Here is a 21,556-nt window from a genome sequence, read left to right on the forward strand (position 1 = left end):
AGTTCTTCTAAAGGTCAGCAGACTCCAAGAAGACATACTGGTGACCCTCATTTTCATTCTTTTCCACCCCCTCTTCCCCATCTCCCTCCTGTTCAGCCCAGCCAGTAATTAGTAGCTTGTGTTTTTAATTTACCTTGAAAAGTAAATATAAATTTGATTTTAAAACTGATGTCTTATTTCCAAGTCTAAATTATCTGTTAGACAATATAGTACAAAGAAAAAAAATTACAATTCTGAGTGATGCAGGTACATAGTGCTCTGTTACTGGCCATTCGTTATTGATGCAGTGTTTGCAGTACCAAAATTCAATAACTTCCATAGAGGAATTGTCACCTCTCTGCAGAGTAATTGCCCTAAGTTAATAGACCTACAGATATAATGGCAGAGATATCTTCAGTTACAATGCTGAATTCAGTGCTATTGAAACAGGTTGACAAAATGCAGCAGCATTGTAAAACTGTTGAAAAGGGGCCTAACTGTGCACCTGCATCTTTCTGGTACCCAGAAATTTACTAGGGGCAATATTAGCCATTGCATTTTTATAGGATGCCTAAAACCGTGTATTTATGCAGGGAGAGCTGTAAAAATGCCCTCCTCCATTTCCAGCAGAGGATCTTGCCATTAGCTCCACCGGCCTACAGCAGGTTCATACTGGGTCACCTCAGAGAGGCACAATCTCTTGAGCCACATTTGAGCTGGCTTCAAATGCAGGATGGATCTCCTATGGATCTACTATGCAGTAGGATCTCCTCCTCCACAGATTCTCCAAAGTGAAGAAGGCTCCCAGTACAGCTAATGGCAGTGCTGAGCTCACATGCCATCTCAACTGGAGGGAACTCCCTTGGTTTCGCAGATAAAAATAGCTGTAGCTTTAAAGTAGGGCTCTGCTAGTTATTTTTTAATAGTGTAACTTGCTCACAGGCAAATGCAGTTTAACTTGTCCCCAAAGCAGTTAATAATTTAAGCTAAAAATCACTAGCTAGCTTTTGCCAACTCTATAAAGAAAATGTTTTGGAGTAATACAAGTAAGAAGGCTAGAGCAGCTCTGGCATTTCCTTAGTGTTTGGTCTGTGTCTCTTCTTCAGTGCACCAGTAAAAAGCCTACTGCAGTCATGTCTTCGACCCAAGTTGAAGTCACAGTCATATTGACTAAGTCACAATCCTGGATGTGTCTCCTGTTGCTATTTTAATTTTCAATTAAAGATTAAATGCTTCTTGTTGATTTAGTGTAGTGGCCAAACCTCAGTCCTGGGAGAAAAGACGAAGTGTACCACTGGATTTTTGAGTAAGGAGAAGCATTTTCGAGAAGACCTGAAAAGAAAAGTGATGTTTAAAACTGTTTTTCATCTCTCTGTGACTGTTTATCAGCCTTGTGAATGGCCATTGGCATGTCAGTGTATTTCACTTTTTTCTTTTGGACAGTAAGGTGCTAATGCAAAATTATAAAAATAAAGTCAGCTGTTGAAATCAATTACTCATCTAGGTCTGCACTAATCAGTATGTTCTTATTGTCAGAGTTTTTATAGTTTGTAAAATACCAAACAGGCACTGTTTACTATAGCAGGAGATTTGCAACCCTATCCTACTAATCTGTTCATAGATTATTTCTATAACTTCCAACTTCAACTGCTACAAACCATAATGATCTATTGATCCCATAATTTTCATCCATAAGATAGCCAAACTCAATAACTATGCTTTATCTCAAAATTTGTTTTTTCAGTAATCTCATGTTACCATTTAAGACTTCAAATTAACTCTCAGTATGTCATTTATGTATCAGCAGTGTTGCTTGGAATTATAAAATAAAATTGTTTAAGGGCTTCTTTTAGGACTGAGTCATATATGAAAACCAGAATAACTAGAATTGCATCACTACGGGTAAGGAGCATCCATCTAAATAGAACAACAGAAACAAAGTAGACTCCAATGCAATTTCATGGTGAGGAAAGAAATTTCATGGTGAGGAGAGGGGAAAAAACCAAAAAAATCCAATCGCACTGATGTTAACTTGGTTCTGTCCTCTTTTAATGGCTGCTGATCTGAAAAAAGAAGAGGGATACAGCCTTGTGCATGTTTACCTCAGTTTTTACAAGAAGCTCCTTAGCTGATGTTGCTTTTGAATATTTCATCTGACTGACTGAACCACAGCCTTTTCCTATTTATTTTCTTAGTGCCTTTGGTAGAAATGTAAAAATGCCTGAAAAGGCCAATGCAAGGTGGGTCTGGCCCCTTTTGAAGCAGGCACTGTGTCACACCTGGAGCATCCTGCGCAAGGCAGCTGTAGACACCAGCCAGCCAGGACGGGGGGAGCACCACACTACCTAAAGATGTAATCCTGCTGTTTTTATCAGCTATGTGTATGTAGTTGGGTGCTCCATAAGCTGTGACCAGAATGACCCGACTCAGACTGATTCCTCTTGCAACCTTGCAAGGCAAAGCCTCCCCTTTTGGCTGCTGTATGTGGATTTTGCAAGTCATGTGGTTTGTCAGTGCAAAGAGATGCAGGGGTGGGATTGATGCTGTCCCAAGAGCTCCCATATCACCCCAACATATGCAACCCACAGCATAGGAAAGGTAAGGCCTGCCTTCAAGTCAGGAAGAAAATGTCCTCAGTGGCTGACAAGAAGCCAGGCTGTTTAGTTCCTTTCCAAGGCAAAAAGCTTGTGTTCTCCTCATTCACTCTGGACAAACTGTGAGTGCTCACAAACATGCCTCAAAGTGCAGTCCTGTCATGCTGTCACTGCTTTGCTGTTTCATGATCATGCAGCTCTGCAGAAGTTACCCCAGTCAACTGAGGGCTAGCCCCAAGCCATGGCCAGCTTCCCCACCACAGGACCTCTTTGGGGAGATGCCTGTGGATGCAGCTTTGCAGCTGGTACTTGCATGGCCTGGACTGGGCAGCTCCTCTTCTCCAGCCCAGATGGGTCATGCTGGTGACACATGGATGTCAAAGTCAGTTAATGAAGATGGTGTTAAAAGTTGGCCTTGCAGACACTGCTGGTGACAAGCTGAGGGGATAATACTGATATTACTTAAGTGATCTTTTTTAAATCAGTCTCTTTTACATTTTAAATTTCCACTGAGTAATAATTACATTTGATGGGCCCTGATGCTCCTTTGAAGAACACAGCAGGTGAGGAAGAAATTATTCTTTCCTCACTTGGTAAGCTTGAGAGGCTACTCAGCTGCTGTTCCCTTCTAAGGAAAGAGAAATGCAACCCACCACAACTCAGCAGAAACACACATTGCAGACTGAGATGTGTGTGACACTGCCTGCCTGCTCTGGGCAGCCTCTAGCCTCAGCAGCAAGAGCACTTTTCTTTTAACATCCCTGTCACAATAATGGAAATGATTTGTGCTGTTCCCATCCCCATGTCCTCTGTGGCTGCCAGTATTAGTACCCTGGCAGATCACTTTCAGTGTTGGCCCCTCTCTGCATGGCTCCCTGTCTTGAGTTACAATATGTAACCAAAAATGTTTAGTCTCTTTTCCATCTGTTGAAACTGGCTGGGGAGGTGCTTTCTTTATTTCTTCTATAACCCATTCCCCAAAACTCCAGGGGGGAGGGGACAGGTGTCTTCTGTTAATGGGCCAGCTGCTAAAACCAGGTTTTAAAACACTGTTCCTTATCTCTTCCATGACCCATCCTCCCTCCAGGAGGATATCTTCTGTTAATGGGCCATTCAGGCTCATCAGTGACATAACATATTACATCATCCCATTGTGAGATGCTCCACCCAGTGGGAGGAGCCAAGAATTCCTACCTAAATAAAAACTGACACAGAAACAGAAAGGCAGCCTGTTTTCCACTGGATTCCAGAGGAGGACTGGACCCATCTCACCACCACTGCACCCTTTCTAGAGGATTATCTCTACTCCAACAGAACCACATCTGTTACTCCAGGAGGATTTATTTAGACTGCTTCCAGCACCCTGACCAACAGGATGTCAGTTTGTATTTATGATATTTCTGACTCTGTCAGGGTTTCTAGGATTTTTGTTTGTTTGCTTTTTGCTTGCTTGTTTCTTTTTTTTTTTTTTTTTACTACATTGATATTTTTAATATTCCTAGTAAAAACCTGTTATTTCTATTCCCTTATCTTTGTCTGAAAGACCCTAACTTCAAAATTATAATAATTTAGGGGGAGGGGGTTTACATTCTCCATTCCAAGGAAAGCCTCAGCTTTCCTTAGCAGATACCTGTCTTCCAAACCAAGAAATTCCCATAAAAGGTGGTGTTATTCTCCCACCTTTTCAAACTTTCTTACAAGGAATTTAGTACTCCTTGGTCTAGAAATCACTCATGTTGGTTTAGAGGTTTTAGCCAGTGCTAACCATCTCTTTACAAAATCTAAAATATATGGATTCCCACTGTGTATTTTATATGGTGTTAATATACTGTACAATTAAAGTCATTGAATTTGGATAAATATTGGAGTCAAATTCTCACTTGAGTCCCAGTTTTCACACTTCAGGTTTATCTATGTTTTCTATTGCTCTGGAAATTGAACCAAACTGAGTAAGTGATTGCTGAAATTCTAATTAACTTTGTTTTCTTTTTGAATGAGGATTAAAGCAAACCAAGAATCCATTTCTGGGGTTTTTTTTAGCAGAACAGCTTCCAAAATCTGCAACCCAGAAAGCTGGTTTGCACCCTCACAATCACAGGTGTAATTTCTTGAATCCTCTTACACCAAAATTTAAAATGCTTCATCAATTCCCAAAAAAGCTATAGATGTTCAGACATTTATGTGACATTTAAGTGATATTTTTGTTTCTTATATAGCAAGTTTTTTTCATTTGTGTAGCTTTTGAGTGATTTTTGCATGCTTCATGTGTTTGAATTGCTTTTTGTGGGTAATATCCTTTTGCACATAAAGCTTCTCAGCTTTGAATGTTTTTTAGCTATTAGAATTTAAGGTTCATATATGAAATATATTCCTGAAATATATATACCTGGTCAGCAAAAGAAAATCCTACAGAGAGATGAATTTGGCCCAAAACACATAGCAGTGAAGGCAAAACTGTGCTTGATCTAGTATTTGAGAAAGGTTTTGTGTTTTATTGTGTTCTTCTGCTGTGTTCCAGCAGGTTTGAAATCATCTATTTTGTAAGTATAAAACTGGATTCTGAACAATCAATGAGTACAAGGTCAACTGCAGCCATTGCCTGCCTGGTATGAATCAAAACTTAAGACACATGGACATTTGTAAGAAAATAGAGAAGCAGAGATTTCACTGTCACCAAAATGCTTTTCATGCTCAAAAATAAATTTATGAAATGGTTTCAAGTGAATTAGGTAATATTTTTTTGCCAGATTTTGAAGGCAAAATCAGGGAAAAACATGGAGTTGAATTTATAGTGTATTTACTGAGTACTGTACTGGTCTACACCAGAAAATCCTGAGATGGCACTGACTGAATAGTGCAAATATTGGTCAGTGGTTAAAAAACTTCCTCACGGTATAAAAGTTTCTTTGACTGAAAAACTCCTGCTGCTGAACTTTAGACACGTTGCACAACTGTTTAAAGGCACCTGAGCATGGTGAGGTAATGATGGAGGAGCAGTTTAGGGATGCTTCTGTCCCCTTCTTTGCTGGGGTACAGCTGACTCCTCTGCAGGACTCCTGGGGTTGGGGCAGGCACATGACAGCTGCTGTGCTATGGCTCAGGGTCTTTGGGAGGTGGTCACTGCTTTTGGTTGTGTAGCCACATCCTTTGTACTGGTTTGGGACAAAAGCACCCAGTTCTGACAGAAACTTCCTATCATGGAGACCTGGCAGAAGAAGGAAAGCTGGCACAGATGCTGGCAACTGGTAGCTTGTTGTCTTGAGGGGCAATGGCCTCTAGCCAAGAAGACACCAACAGACCTCAGGGAGTTGATCCAAGACCCAGAGAGGTGGAAATTTTCCCTCTTATTATGACCTGTGTTAAGATCTGATTATTTTGTTTATTAGAGAGATGCCTCTGTAGTAAGAGAGGGACGACCTTTCGTCAATGTGCCCCCCGAATAAAGGTGCAAACAGACCATATGCTGAAGTCTATAATAAGGATTTTATTTAATCATAAATGTGAGACAGAGGTAGAAAGAAATAGGAAAACAGCAGGGGGTGGAGCAAAAGAGAGTGACAGAGAGACAGATTAAGTAGAAAGGCATCACAACCCATGGATCCAGCACGTGTCCTGTTGATTCTCTCTGGTCTTCTGGTCTTCTTCGTTGTGGAGGTTCCATGAAACATGGACTTCAATGGGTTAGTATATGTTCAGCTGTATGTGGGAACATCCAGGTACCTCCCCCAGAGTGGGTTATATTTACACTGCTTTTTGAAACACCATGGATCATGTGCAGTCCTCTGGTGGAAGACATTCAGTCTCTCACAGACCCAGGCCTGGAAATATTTATTCAGAGACCCAGGCCTGGAAATATTTATTCACATGCTAAATGAAAGAGTGCTACCCACCCCTTGTTTTTAGTATGGTTGGAGCACTTACACATCATATCTGGCACAGTGCAGATGTGGTCTTCCATCACCTTCTCCACCAGGATGAAGTTCTAAGAGACTATAAATTTATATAAACCTGAAAATTATGACAATGAGAAATAAATTTGGCCTGTTTTGTTTGACTGAGGAAAAAGAAAAGAAGTAAAATGTGTCTTAAATGTTTTCTGGTTTCCGACGGGAAACTTGGGTGGTAATGTCAGGAAGGCCTTGTCAGTGTCTCTTGAAGCGTCCTAAAGGAAAGTATCCATTTGATGTGGGGCAGCTTTTCAAAGAGTGAACCATTAGGAGCAGTAATGCAAAAAATTACAGACACAAAGAACAAGAAAGACTTGCAGACACATGACCAAAACACTATGACTGAAAAGCATGGGTCTGGTGGGTCCAGTTCTGTGCCTTGGTGTCCCTAATTACAGATGCAACCTGTTGGTTTATCTTCAATGGCTTAGCAAGAAGATTACTTTCACAGTGGTTCCCTGATAAATATCTGCTTGCTCATTAACATAACTGACACTTCCGAACTTTGCTTAGTTATGCAGCCTCAGTTAATTCACATCCTTTTTAGTTCATAGGCTGAAGTTCAAATGGAAAAAGATTTTGATCCTACTTGTATGGCTGCATATACTTTCCCTCCTTTATGGTCAGAATAATGGCTTCAAACCCAGAAAAAAAAACCTCCAAACCCTGAAACAGCAGAAAGCTCATTTACATTTATTCTGGGGCAAAACTTCTTTTGAACTCTGAATATAATTTCTTCTTTTTAATCACTTGTACATTTATCTCTACAGTACAGTAGTAGTTCCTGAAATTTATATTGTTTTCCTACTAGGCCTGTGGTATAATTATACATATATACCCCACTAAAACAGCAAATTTTTTTTCAAGGTATTTAAAGAAAATAGATATATAAGCTCACTGTATAATGTGCGTTTTTAGAACTGGCAATGTTTTTGATGTGGGACAATGACATAATATGTCCAACCAAAGCCTGTTTTTAAAAATTTCCATTATCATGGCCTGAATTTGTAAGGTATGTATCAGAAAATGTTTAGCCTGAAGAAATGCATAGAAATAGAATTTTTTTTTTTCTGAAATGTTTGCTGCAGCACTGTAAATTTTCAGAGAGCTGTAATGGCAGTAATGAATCAGGTGAATGTTTGATTTCAAGGGCTCCTTGGGAAGATCTAGAATTACTCACCTAAACAGAAGCTGTTGACAGCTGAGCTGTGTTGCGGTTGCGTGTCTCAGTGCTCTTCTGGGATGGAGGAGACTGATGTGTGAGACCCCTCTCTGTTTCCTTCTTCACTTGGCCGGGAAGTAAGTGCCTCCGACACGTTTCTGGTCCCATTCCTACCTTTTCCTTTTCCCTATGCTTCTTTTTAGTCTGATTTAAGAAAAAGCCATCTCTCCTCTCAGCTAAGTGCCATTGCCTAGAGCTGACTGCACTGTCACTAGTCAGTCTTCTTTTTTCCCAAGAAACTTGCATTCTTGGATGTCCAGTTACTGCAAGGCATGTCATGGACAAGAAGAAGGACCTCCCATCAATGTACCCTCCCCCAAGCCCTATAGCTGGACTTTCAAATGTCCTTTGAAATGCCCACTTTCCCTTCCTTCTGGGAGACTTTCAAATGTCCTTTAGTGAATGCCTCTGAGGAGAGAGCAAGCTGAATATCACAGACCACGGGTCCAGTGTCAAGAGTTTTTCAGCACTGCCAATGCACACAGATTTAGAGCAAATCAAGTAGCAGAATGGCAGCTGATCATGCACTTGCCATTTTCATCCTTGGACTGCTAAATATTTTTTTTAAATACTGTCTTACAGAAAAGTCACAATCTTTTAGTAAATAATTTTTCAGTGAAGAAAATCTACATGGGATATAATCTTAGTGTCATTTATAACTTACTGAGTAACTTTTATTTACTGGATCAAACAGTCTTTTGTTAACATCTATGAAACTTCAGAAATGTAGTAATAGTCACTGGATAGCTCTCATTTTATTCCCAACCTACATTAGAGACAAATGCAGAATTACAGGAAAAGCATTAATAAAAAATTGACACTGAGGACTACAAGGACTGTTGCAAAGTGCATTTCCTAGTATGCTAACAATAACAAGAGCTAACAATATAAAAAATTCTATACAATTCATGCCTAATATAGTGTGGTTTGATTTTTCAAAAATAACAATGTCTTTTTCACTTGGCCTAAAATTGTCTCCATAAATAATAAACCAGTTGAAAGCACTAGATCAGTGCAGAGGAGCAGAATCAGTGGCTTCATGGTGTTTGCTGCTAGACTCCTTCCCATGTTTTTTGCTAGAGTCCCTCGCATGTCTCTCCATGTTTTCAGGTAGGTAAGGAACCTGGTCCTCCCTTTCTGATTACAAGTTATTTACATTGACATGGAAGATTTAAAACCAGTGAACGAACTGCAGAGGACATGAACTCACAGGCAGCTCAAGTGACCAATTCTGCATCATGATTAAAACAAAGGAACTAATTCCCTTCATTTCTATGTGAAGGACTTCTCACCTTTCTTTGAGGACCATTAGTGGGACAGAAAAACAAACCAATAACTCATCTGGCATATTTTTCCTCTTCCCTTTTCCTTTCCCTGCTCTTGTTTTTCTGTGTTCCTGAAGTTTATCTGCTGAGGTTCCTGCACAGTGTGCACAATGTTTTCACTCATTTGTCTTGCATTGATTTCAGGTTCTCTGACCACTAAAACCAAATGAAACTTAACCAAACAAGCCACTGAGGAATACCTGGAAAAATCAACAGAGGTGTTTAAAGAGAATGTGCATTGCATGAATGAGAAGCCATCTAGAAGAACAGTCTCTCATCTTCATAAACAAAAGTGGCTCACTTTCCATGTAGTGGCATGCTTTTGAGCCTTCCTCTTGCCTCCCAATTATATGCTTGTCAAAGATAGAGCCAGAAGGTCACAACCACTTTACTCTCACCACTGTACAAGTCAGCCGATAAAACCTTCCACTTCTTAGTGTATTTCAATTATATTTGATACCTAGTTTGAACAAATACACTTTTAGGCCTGAATCTGGAAACTAAAAGGAAAAAAAAAAATGGCATAACAAATCATTTGAACTGGGAAACACCAGACTGGAAAGTAAAAGTTCTCCTAGCACACCTTTGTTGGACAGCAAGTCATGGGGAACACAAAGCATCTGGATTTCTTTACATTATTTGAAGGGTTCATTTGAAACTACACCATCCTGATATAATTCTTAATATTCTATTTGGAAGTACAGCTGAGACATGCAAACACATCCATATCTCCCAAGCAAATCGGTTGGGTATAACTTGCCAGACTAGATGTGCTGGACAGCTCAGTATCTAGCTTCTCCTGATGCCTTGATGGGAGCCAAAACAAGAATCTTATCAGTTATGTCTGACCTGATGTATATACCTGGAAAATGCCTCTGAGAATTTCTCAAAAGTAAGGATTGGAGTAAACCATTCCTGTTAGAAAGCTGAGTCTGGTGGCTCTAGAGTGAACAACCTGCCTCCAGACCATGAATCCATGCTCCCCACTCCCAGAGCCATTTCCCTTGCCCTCAGGCCATGTGCCTCACTTGACTGCTGTTCTATCTTGGTGCTAGTCAAGGTCAAGTACTGATAACCTGCCCTCATTGTGCCCTGTGCTGGCTCACCCCTGGCACTCAGGCATTGTGGACTATGACAAGAGTATGGCTTGCACCAACCACACTGTCTACATCTCCAAAGCTAGGAATTTCCACATAGAGGGTGAAACACTGGAATGAGGTGTTGGCTAACTGAAGAGCAATCTTTGCATTGGAGACTAGGAGATGTGAGGTCAGAATTTTTCCAGTGTTGAGGAAATCTTCCTTTGCCAATGTCCATGTGCTCTGTTTTTTGTACATTCTCCTTTTCGCATACATCATATGGCAAACCAGGGCTTTGCAATCATCAGTTGCATTGTACAGAAAGCAGCGTTTGACAGTGTGAGTAGTTCCCCATGAGCAGTATCTGTGAACTGAACATTTGTTGCACAGAAATCTACAATAACCTTTCTTGCAGCAGGTAGGAAAGTTTCAGTCACAAGCAGATCACTGAAACATTCTTTGGTCATCTAAAATGCTTGCCTTTGCTGTTCTGGAGCAACATATCAATAAGTACTGACCAATATATGAGCATTGTTTTATTTGCAACTATAGTAAAAGCATTATTTAAATTACTTCTGCATTTATACTGAGTGACAAGAAAAGTGTGAGGCAAACACTGAAAACACCTGTAAAAGTGTGATAATTTCACTGAATTGCAGAATCATTAAGTGGTTTAAGTTGGTTGCGGGTTTTTTGGTCCAACTCCCTGCTCAAGCAGGGCTATGCAAAGCCTGTTGTCCAGGACTATATCCAGATGACTTTTAAATTTCTCAAAGGAAAGAGACTCTATAGCCTTCCTGAGCAACCTGTCAATCAGTGAAAAACTGTTTCCTGATATTTAGAGGGAACCTCCTGTGTTTCAATTTGTTCTTATTGTCTCTTCTCTTGCTATTGAAAAGAGCCTAATTCTATTATCTTTGCACCTTCCCTTCAGACACTGTAAACCAGCATGCATAGACATAAATGCAGAGCTAACTATGAAAATGTACAAATCTAATAAAAAGAGTGAAGTCAGTGGGATGTAACAGTGGGGTGTAAGACAGTGGATTATTCCAGGAGATGCTAAAGCAAGTAGAAGCCTCCTAGAAGGTGTACTCTTCTTTCTCAGCTTCTCTTTTTTATCGCGTGAGAGACTAAAATGTAATGGGTAGTGGTTCAAACAATCAGCCACATGGAAAAGCAGGGGTGTTTTGCTGTCAATGTGCAAGGTAACAGCCCAGGTACAGAGGGGCTGCAGATGACCACAACAAATCATGTTTTGTCTAGCAAAAAAGAGAGTTTTGAGCCAGATAGGGAAGAGGCCAAAAAAAAAAGCAGATCCTGCCAGGTGAAATAGTGCTTTCTATCATGTCCTCCCTTACACAATTGGCTCAGGTATGAAAAGTTGCCTCTGGGGAAGGGAACCAAGACATTTACACATAGGCCTGAAGGCATTCATCCCTTTTGAGGGGGCTTAACTGGCTAACAACACTGATGTGACAGGCAGTTGTCATGTCTTAGGTGTCATAAACCATAAAAGACCTCTGAAGCACCCACAGACTCATTTCTTGGGGTCTTCCATCAGAGGCCTGTCCCGATCCACAGTGTTGCATCAGACAGTGTAAAACTCCCCCTGCAAGGGAGGTACGTGGGCATTCCCACCTATACTAGAACATATATTAACCCACTGAACTTTGTGTTTCACAGGCTTCCCTCATCCCCAACCTTGCAAGCAACCATTGCTTTGACCTGGTAAAATCTTTCTATTCATCATTTCTTTGTCTTTCTTTCCTTTCTTTCTCTTTCTTTCTTTCTTTCTCTCTTTCTTCTCCTAACATCTCAAAATATTGTAAGCCAGATGAAAAAAAGCTTCAGTCAATTCCTTGTTGTTTCTGGGTAGGGTTAAAGTAGTTAAGTTTGGTTTAAAGTTTAAGTTTGCTGAGTTAAAGTTTGTGAAGTGCCTTACATAGTGTGGATGCTGTTTTAAAATTTGCCAGGTACCTTTTCCTACCTTAATAATCTAAAGTTTGTGAGTAAAATTTTATTATTTTGCCTCCTGAGAATATTGTTTTTACCACATATCACCCAGAGTGAATCAAACTACCTTTACCTGAGCCTGTTGAGCGGACTGGAGAATAATATAGGGTCTGTTGGAAATCCTGAAATTTAGTCCATAGGTCATAAGTGATTGCTACCCTACCCAAGTTCAGTACTGGAGTTAGACTGGGCCAATATGTGGAAACTGTGCTTTTGAGCTAAAAACTGCAGTGGTCAGACTTAATTTCTTCTCCAGCTTGGAAGCTCTACCTCATCCAAAGGTCATTTATCCCTTACACATGCATTAGAGTCTTAGTCTTGATGTACTGCAGCACACTGATGCTTCTTGTAGGCTACCGGATGTCACAGTTCTGACAGTAAAGAGGGAGAAAGGCTGAGAGTAGGAAAAATTTTTTTTTCATTATAAGATCAGGTACCTATAAACATCTCAGTTCACAATCTTTTCAGCTAAAGTTCAAATCTGTGTTTTGCCACCTACATATATATTCATGTTCTCAAAAGGGTTGAGCACCCACATCCATCAAGACATGCCAATGCAGTACACTTTTATAACAGGTTTTTACTACTGTAACTCAGTCCTTTTCCTCCATTTCCAGCATTGATTACATCTTACTTGCTGGTAGAAGTGCTCTAAAAAGTCCAAGAAAGCCATTTTAAAACATTAAAGAAGTTATGGATCTGACCCTTCTTACCCTGAATACTCTGTGCCCCTCACTGCTGTTGAACAGATTGCTGCTTTAGACACTCCGCTGCTGAAATGCTTTTGGTAGCCTGTTACTGTCTGGTGTTTGATCCTCCTACACGCCCTACTTGTGTCACATCTGATGTCTCTCTAAGAAGGGTATATGCTTGGATCCAGGTGCCTGCTGACATATTACTTTTAACCCTGGTAAGCCATCACATTTCACAAGAAGTTCAGTTTGGTCTGTCTGTGAGATAAAGACTGCTCAAGCAACTATGCGGAATGTGACTGGTAACATCTCTAGCCTAATTAGACCCAGAAAAGGAAAAGATGAGTTTCAGTACTACCAGGGATAACCATCCTTCTCACTAGGAGAAATCTCCCAGTTAGAGCAAACCAGAAGTGGGAGCTCACAACACTATGGGCAGTTTGAAACTCTTCAAGCACTGCTGTGCAGCATTAGTGACACCCCAGGAAATCCCTCATGTCCTTCATAGAAAGGTTGCCCCTCAAGTCACATCCTCTCTGAACTTTCCCCAGGGCTGCAGCCATTATCTCCCTTGCTGGGATATGCAAGGGGCAGCACTTTTTGAATTAGGAAGCGCATTCAGTTATCTGGAATTGACTTAATTTTTCCACTGTGACTGAAGTTCCCAGTGCTGCTGAAAACCAAGCGTGTGGTATCCCTGGGTGCCTCCCCAGAGGTGACTCCTGGGAGCAACCTCCAACCCATGCAGTGCTCCAAAACTTTCTACAGTGCAATCAGTTCTGTTGCATGGTTTCAGAGGGTTTGTGAGGAATTGCTTCTCTGTAACAGGGCTCACATCCCTCAGTCAAAGGGAGTCAGGGAACACAAGTGCACCTTTGTATCTAGAGTGAATTCAGGGACATTGCTTAAGGCCACCATCCTCTTCAGTCCAATGGTCTGCGTAGGAAGTTAATCATTGATTAGATAGTAGGCACAATTCAAAGAAGTGATGCAAAATAAGTCAGAGAAAGTGTGATCAAAGCTGTACATAGAATGCAATCAGTATCTGCAAATCCTTTTGCATCACAGGAGCTACATAAGCTCTGCACTCAAAGCTGACTTCTCAGGCCACACCTGCAGCAAGGACTGAGGAATTTGTTCTTTTTCTGTAAATCTCCAGGCTGCTGGGTGTGCAAACCAGTTAACTCACACTAGTCCCAGTTGCAGATCATTCAGGGAGGGGAACATTGATTTCTTTCAAAATTAAAGGGCAAATCTGCTCACAGTTCAAAGTCATTCTTTCTATGAAAACAAGAACATTGCTGAAATAATTTTATGCCCTATGATGTAAACTCCTCAGGTTTCTACAAACTGTCAGAATAGAGAACATTTTTTTTAATATATATTACAGTTATCTAAGAGGCTGATGTCTTTTAGTTTCCTCCCTTTTAGATTGTATTAGGCATTTTTTTTTCCTTCAGAGTTAGAACTCTGAAAATGTTGCTATGCTATCTGGTAGACCTCCCAAGTGAGGAAAAAATATCCAGGCTTTTCTCTCAACAAGAATATCCAGTTTATATTATTAAAACTCGAGGCATCTTTGTCTTAATCGCCAAAATGATTCAGTCAGCAGAACAAAATTCTAGCAGTCTTGCATCCCTAAATATTATTCAAAGTGAAGTTTTGGCTCAAGCAACTAGAAGGAAGAAAATCCTAAGTCTGGATGATAAAGCTGCCAGCAGATACATGTGTTTAAAAGTACTTGTCCCACCACCTGCCTTTCACTCTTCCCTCCATCTGCACACATTGACCTTGACTGACAAAACAATCCAGGCTTCCTGTGTGCAGGCAGAGATGTAACACAGTACTTGTCACTTTCTGCTGCTCATGTGTGCTCTCACTGGGCAAAGGTTTCCCCTCATCTTGTCCCTAAACCCAGTATTATTACTCTGATACTGGCAGACTTTCACATCTCAGACAAGATGTGCAGAATCACATTACAAATAAATTGTTGTTTTACAGGTCTCTCTGTTTCATCATTCAAGAAAAAAATTAATACATTCACAGTGTACATGACAGGAACATGTTAGCAGAATACTTGTTGTTGCTTGTCTTTTGAGCTCCCAGCATTTCTCCTCAATGACACTTGATAGAGTTGAAGTGATGCCTTGGAAAACACAATCCAGTATAGATATTGAAGTTTCCATCACAAAAACACTGGCAGTCTTTGCTATTACTATGAAAAGAAATTTAACTACTTCCTTTTTACAAAATACCATTTGCGAAGGAACAGTAGGATGTCACCATTTGAGGGGATTAAAGAGTGGCTTTGTAACTCCTTTGCATGTTACTTGCTGTTACTTGAAGAAATGTTGAAGCCTGTTTCCCAGATCACAGTGTCTGAAACCAGACTGATTTCTTCTGAAGAAAACTCCAAAAGGCAGTTGAGGAAGGAGTGAGATATTTCCACTTCCAGTGGCAGTTACCCTGAGGCAGTTTCATGGCATGAGACAATGGGGATCTGATGGTAACAAAACTGCCTTCTGATTTCATAAACTTAATTTCTCCAGCTGAAATTTATGCAAGGGTGATATATGTCTAATCCTGTTCCTGGGATATTTCATGCCATGTCCATGTATATGTGAATCACATGATGCAAAGAAAATATTTGACAGCAACAAACTAGAAAGACTAAAGTCCTGATAAAATAGGCAAGCAGGTGGATACCTGACATGTCTGAAATTGAGCAAATGACTTAATATCTTAGCCTTTTAATTTTCCTCTCTACTTTTGCATTTCTTTTGCATTGCAAGGTCTTCAAGAGTTCCTTTCCAATCTCTGTAGTTATATTCATCTCAGACACTTATATGTGACAGTGGTGTCATTACAAGTGCAATACAATGAATGGGTAGTTTTTAGTAAAATACAGTTTCCAGTGACCACAGAAGATGGGGCAGAGATCTCTTGTAAACATCCTGGTTAACTTCTCCAAAATCTTGGTGGATATTTCTGTGATGTAAAGATGGAGCCTTTAAAACACCAGGAAGGACGTTTGGGCTATCTGTATTTATTCCTCCATGTGCACTTTGAAAGGCATTGAAGTACATCCAAATTAACCAGGCACCTTTGAAGTCTAGTCAGACCAGTATTACACTGTGTCTTTGTGACACTACTCAAAACAACAAGACTACACTGTTCAGGAGCAGTGATCTAGAACAGCCATATAGCTGACATAGATGTGAGCTTCTATCTTTGAATGGTCCAACATGACATTCAAAAACCTGTTGGTACAGGTTGCTGACTAAGGACCTGCCACTGTGCTCTCTTAGGTGATAGAGGTATTGCCTGGGCTGGGCTTGAAAACCGGAAACCACTCTGTTTTTTAGGTACAACAACACACATTTCCATGGAGGTTTCATTAAATGCTACACACTAAACCTACCTGTAGCTGACAGATTCAACAAATAATTATATTGGCCCCTGTAGGCTGACTTGCTATTAAAATGAAGCACGAGGTTACTGCCAACTTTTGTTGCATCTGCTTTAACTGTTTTTATATAAATAACAAACTCTTTAGACCTTAGAATCTTTTTTTTAAAAAAAATTCAATGAATGATGTCTGAAGTCTCTCTAGGACCACACAGGAAAGAAGTTGATCGCTGCCCCCTTTGGGATTATTTTTGAGGAGCAGCTTTGCTGTGGATCAGCAGGTCAAAATTGATGGAAAGGGTGAAAAGGGCAGGCACAGATGAAGTAAAAATGGCTAGATTGTCTACTCATAATTTAACTTTAACCTTGCAAAATTTTGCAATACATTTTGGCTTTTTATAGCTTCATGAAGCAAAAATAGAAATTTCTCCAGTAACCATGGAAACATGGAAACAACGATTACTGGAAATTATCTCTACTTGTGGTATCACTGGATGACACTAAAGTTAAGCCACACATGCATCATCAAGCAATGCTGCTACAGCCAACAGGGAATGAACCTTGCAAATATCCTCAAACATTTGGAGCAGCTGGAGCCAGTGCAGTTTTGGAATATATGAATTCTAGCTGTTGTTGGCTTGAGCTATACCTGCTTTCAGCAAGTGATTATGTGAACAATTAAATACTGAAACTTAACCATGTCTGAGTATGTGTTTTGTTAACCAAAAGACCTAGTAGCCACCAGCACATCAACTGCCTTTATGTGCTCTCAAACTCTCAAAGGAAAGGTCAGCAAGGCATGCAGTGTCTTAGAGCAGTCACTATCGATGTATATCCCTATTGAAAGGGAGGGAGAGAGATACAGATGGTACTGAATCAATAACAGCAATTATGGGCCTTTGGAGGGTAACTTGCCATTTAGGTCACTAACAATAAAAGTTTATTGGAAATAAAAACAGAAGAATGAAATTAAATGGACTTTTGCAGGGAAAAATGAGAGAAAAATTAAGAGAAAAAGGAATTTGATATGAAGTGTTCCAGATGTCACAAACAGCATGAAGACCAGGTCTATAACCTGCCTCCAGGAATCAGATAAGCTGCTCTTCTGCACACACCAATTGCTACACATCAAAGGAAAAGCATGAGATTAGAAGTATCTCTGTGACTGTGCTGCTGATAAAAGATATATCTCTAAAAGGATTTGATTTTGCTACTTCAATCCTCTTTGCAAAGCAGCTAGATTCATGTTTTTCCTTTCTCCAAGACAGAGTTTGCTTTGGAGAGTACCAGCCTCATGGAGTGTCTCCCTTACAATTTCTTTCCCACTTCCTTTTCAGAAAACTACTCCATTTCTCCAAACTGTGAAAAGCTGCTGACATCCTCTATGCAGAAGAAGTGTTAGGAGGGAATTACGATGGTGTTAAAACCTAGTTACCCAGAAGAGCTACTCACCCAGAAGTCATGTGGAAGCTGGGAACTCTTTGTGAGCACTTGGAAACAGGGACTTGCTGTTTGAATATCTGAGGAGGATGGAAAAGATTCCTAGTGATTTCCTGTCTCTCCATTTGTCCCTTTGTGTTCCTGTGAAACAGGAGTTCTATTTATATTGATTTGCTTCTGAAATGGTCATGTAAGTGACATTCTTCACTTCAAGGCCATAAAACTGACAGACCAGACCCTTTTGCCTGCCCTTGGCTGTCCTTCTTGGAGTTGTATATTAGGCATTGCAATAACAGGCCACAGCACATTCAGGTAGCCCAGACACCCCATAGGACAGCTTTCAGTGCATAGAAAAAGGAACAACTCCTTTGTAATTTGCAAGTTAGAATGGACAGGGCAGAGAGTCTATGGCAGAAGAGCTGGTCTGTCTGGTGCTGGCAGTGACACCTCTGTTGATAAAGGTACTGCAAACGTTAGTTAATAAATGCAGTTTGAACCTTTGCATGTCAAATCCCAAGCACAGGGCCACTCAAACATCTGATAAAAGTGTTTTGTCTCCATCCTGTGCCAGAAAGCATGAAGTGAATCACCTTTATATTCTAACTCACAGTGTGGTCTAATTTTTATAGTTCTTGCAATCTGCTCGAAATTTAAGTTGGTTACTTTTAAATGCACCCTAAAAAGTTGAAACACTCTGTATGCAGGATGTAACTACTTCAAATTTATAGTCTGAGATAAAAAAGTCCTCTCCCACTGAGCCCCTTCTAGAAGGTTGTTAAAATTAGAGCCTGTGTATTAAAAATCTGTTACATCTTTTACTAGTGAGTCATAACCTGTTCACTTGTGGGAAAATGAGCTTGCCAGTCGACTAAGGAACTGACTTGCTGCCTTCCCAGTCTTTTTGAGGTGTCTGCTTTTTGTTTCCAGGTGGTTGTCATGATGGATGCTGTTCAATGCAGTAAAAGCAATAATTTAACAGTGCAGCAGCCCAAAGTATGATGATACTAGCTGGAAAGGAAAGAAATCTTTTAAAACAGAAAAAAAATTAGTTTCTGCATAAATTAGACAAAGAAATAACTTGGGGATTAAGACAGTGCAATTAAATGCTCTTTCTTTGGTCATATCTTCTCTGCAAAATAAGTAGAGGCAGAGGAGATGAAACAACCAGGAGTAAGTAACTGATGGAGCAGTGTAGCATAAAAACAGTGGTAGTAAATTGCCTTGAGAAACTCAGCAGTTTTCCCAGGAAAATCAACGAATCCCTGGGCTCCTAATGTACATATACATACACATTTTATATACGTGGTTTTGAAGATATCTATACATTTCCATAAGACTGAATACTATATTTAAGGTACTTTCTACAAAAATTCTTACCTTTTATTTGCTTTATGTCTATTCCATCTCACTAAAGATAATTGTTGAGAATGCTAAGGCAATTCATGGGCACCTATGGGCTCATAAATCTAATGCGCTTATCCTAGAGATATATCTTCTATATATATACTGTATCAGGTGGTTTCTATCATCCATCACTGTACAATGTATCTATGGTAAAAAAAAAGAAATATTGTACCAAATCTGATCTTTGACAAAGCAGACACCAGCCAGCCCTGTCATGATGGCAGATGCTAGATGGTTCATTATAGAGGGCAGAAGGGAGATGTGTAGTTTGTGAAAAAAACTGACACTACCTCAAGTTTCTCCCCTCCTATGGATTTTTCAGTGTCCTCAGGAAAAGAAATAGAAGCCTAAAATTTTTTTTCCAATAGTTAGGCTTTCAGGAGAAGGAAAGAATTGCATATTAAGGTCCCAGTTATGGATACTAGTCTTGAAAGCAGTTCAGACTGTTCAGAGTTAGCAAAGCATTTCAAAATGTTAAAAGTGAGCAACAGTTGACAACAATGAATGTGCTTGGAGAAGGAATATTTCCATTTTGGGAAGAAGACTGAGAATGACTCTGCATTAGCAGCTCAGCTTAGGAGTAAAGTTGTGATTGTGCTTGCTTACTCTCCTCTAACTCTGATCACGTAGTTTCTGCATGTACCCCAGACACTATTGTTCACTCACTCTGTTGGGACCAAAAGAGAGCTAAACTGACGTAAACCCCTGCAGTGCATGAACTGTGGGCACTGGGTCCTCAGCACCTACTCCACAAACCTGTTCCTGCTGGGTTCCACTACTCAGTAATGCAGAGGTAAATTACTGAGTTAGGTACTGAATCATCTTAGGTGCTTAGGGCAAGCCTGGCCACCTAACTCAGGCTTCTCAAGCCTATCACTGGAAGTGGAGAATTAAATTCTCTCTTCTTCCATCTATGTCTGTAATTACAAATGAGATTCCTACATGACTGAGAAGTCCTTTCTCCATTAATTAACTAGATGAGTTGACCATGGTAAGTAGTTACATTGAATCTTTAAACTTCTTATAAATTCATGATATAAGCAGTCTCTATGCTTGCCCATTAATTTAAATACTCATACAGATTTAGGATTACTTGATGCTTTTCTCTTTTTCATGAAGGCTTGTAATGACCTTAAAAGCATTAACTCAATATGAGGTCAAGGAATTATTTTAGCTGTGAAATCAGTGGCTTAATAGCAGTTTCCTCAGAGTCAAGTAATCATGCAGGCTGTAAGGCTCAAGTAATTATTTCATTTTTCTGCCAACATATTAATGTATTTAACTACTACTCTGCACAAATAGAGAAATGAGTTAACGAGAGATAGTCAGTACTTGGGTTTACAGTGTCCAAAACATACAGAGAAGCATGTATCTGCAAAATAAACAGCTATTTCTGTAACTACTCAAGAAATCAAATGCTGTTTGAATGTCAAACATCAGTATATCAGCTCTTACATAGTACAAGCAGGATCTCACACTGTTTTATCATTACTTACTAATGGTTTGTCTTTGATTATATCATAAGTCAATTAAACAAGTTTATAGATTGCAGTAGGCAAAAGCAAGTAGATTTGGGTTTAGCCATAATTTTTAATGGATAAAAATTTATTATGATTTTAAAATAATTTTCTCCTGGTAAAATATTAAATATTTCATTAAAATATTTGATTTTGACATCACTGTGATGCTGTCTGTCTTTTTTGGTGTCAGAAATATTTATCAATTGAAATAGGGCAATGCATGGGTAAAATATTTTTAAAAATTCCAGAACTAACAGAGTGTGTTCCTGCCTCATAATAAACAATTGTTGAATGATGTTTATTAAAATTGGCTCACAAGTGACAGTTAATAAATGCATAGTTCTATTATGCATGCTAAATTCAGCATTCTGAAAACTTAAAAGCAAATAGATTAAAACCAACAGAGATAAAAAGTCACAAAGACAAAATACAGCAACACCAGAAAGTGACAAGGAAATAATTCAGTCTTAAAAACAACTTATTATTTGGTAACTTGTAACAACAATTTTATAGAACTAAATTAGAGGCAAATCAGAGTCTTTCTGATGTTTGAGATATGCAATTTCTCTAGTGCATGTAGTTTGATCATACAGCAGAGAAATTCACATTGCAAAGTCCCCTTCATGAAAATAAAAACGTCAGTTTCCTTCTATTTCTGATTCCAAGTTATGAATACTCATGGATAACAAATGCAGAAAAAAAAAGTTGCAATAATATTCACCTATTAATTTATTTTAATTAAAAATCTTCAATATTTGTTCAGCATTTGGAGAAATTAGACTATAAGCAGTATGTTCCTATGTATGTTTCACATATACCCAGACCATATCTGCACTAAACTGTAAAAATACCGGATTTAATGGCCTTTGTGTCCTGTACTGTAATCACTCCATTGGCTCTTTGATGTTGCATGGGGTGGTGTGATGATGG

Source organism: Zosterops lateralis (genome assembly GCF_965231275.1).
Source record: "Zosterops lateralis genome assembly, chromosome: 4".
Taxonomy (NCBI): domain Eukaryota; kingdom Metazoa; phylum Chordata; class Aves; order Passeriformes; family Zosteropidae; genus Zosterops; species Zosterops lateralis.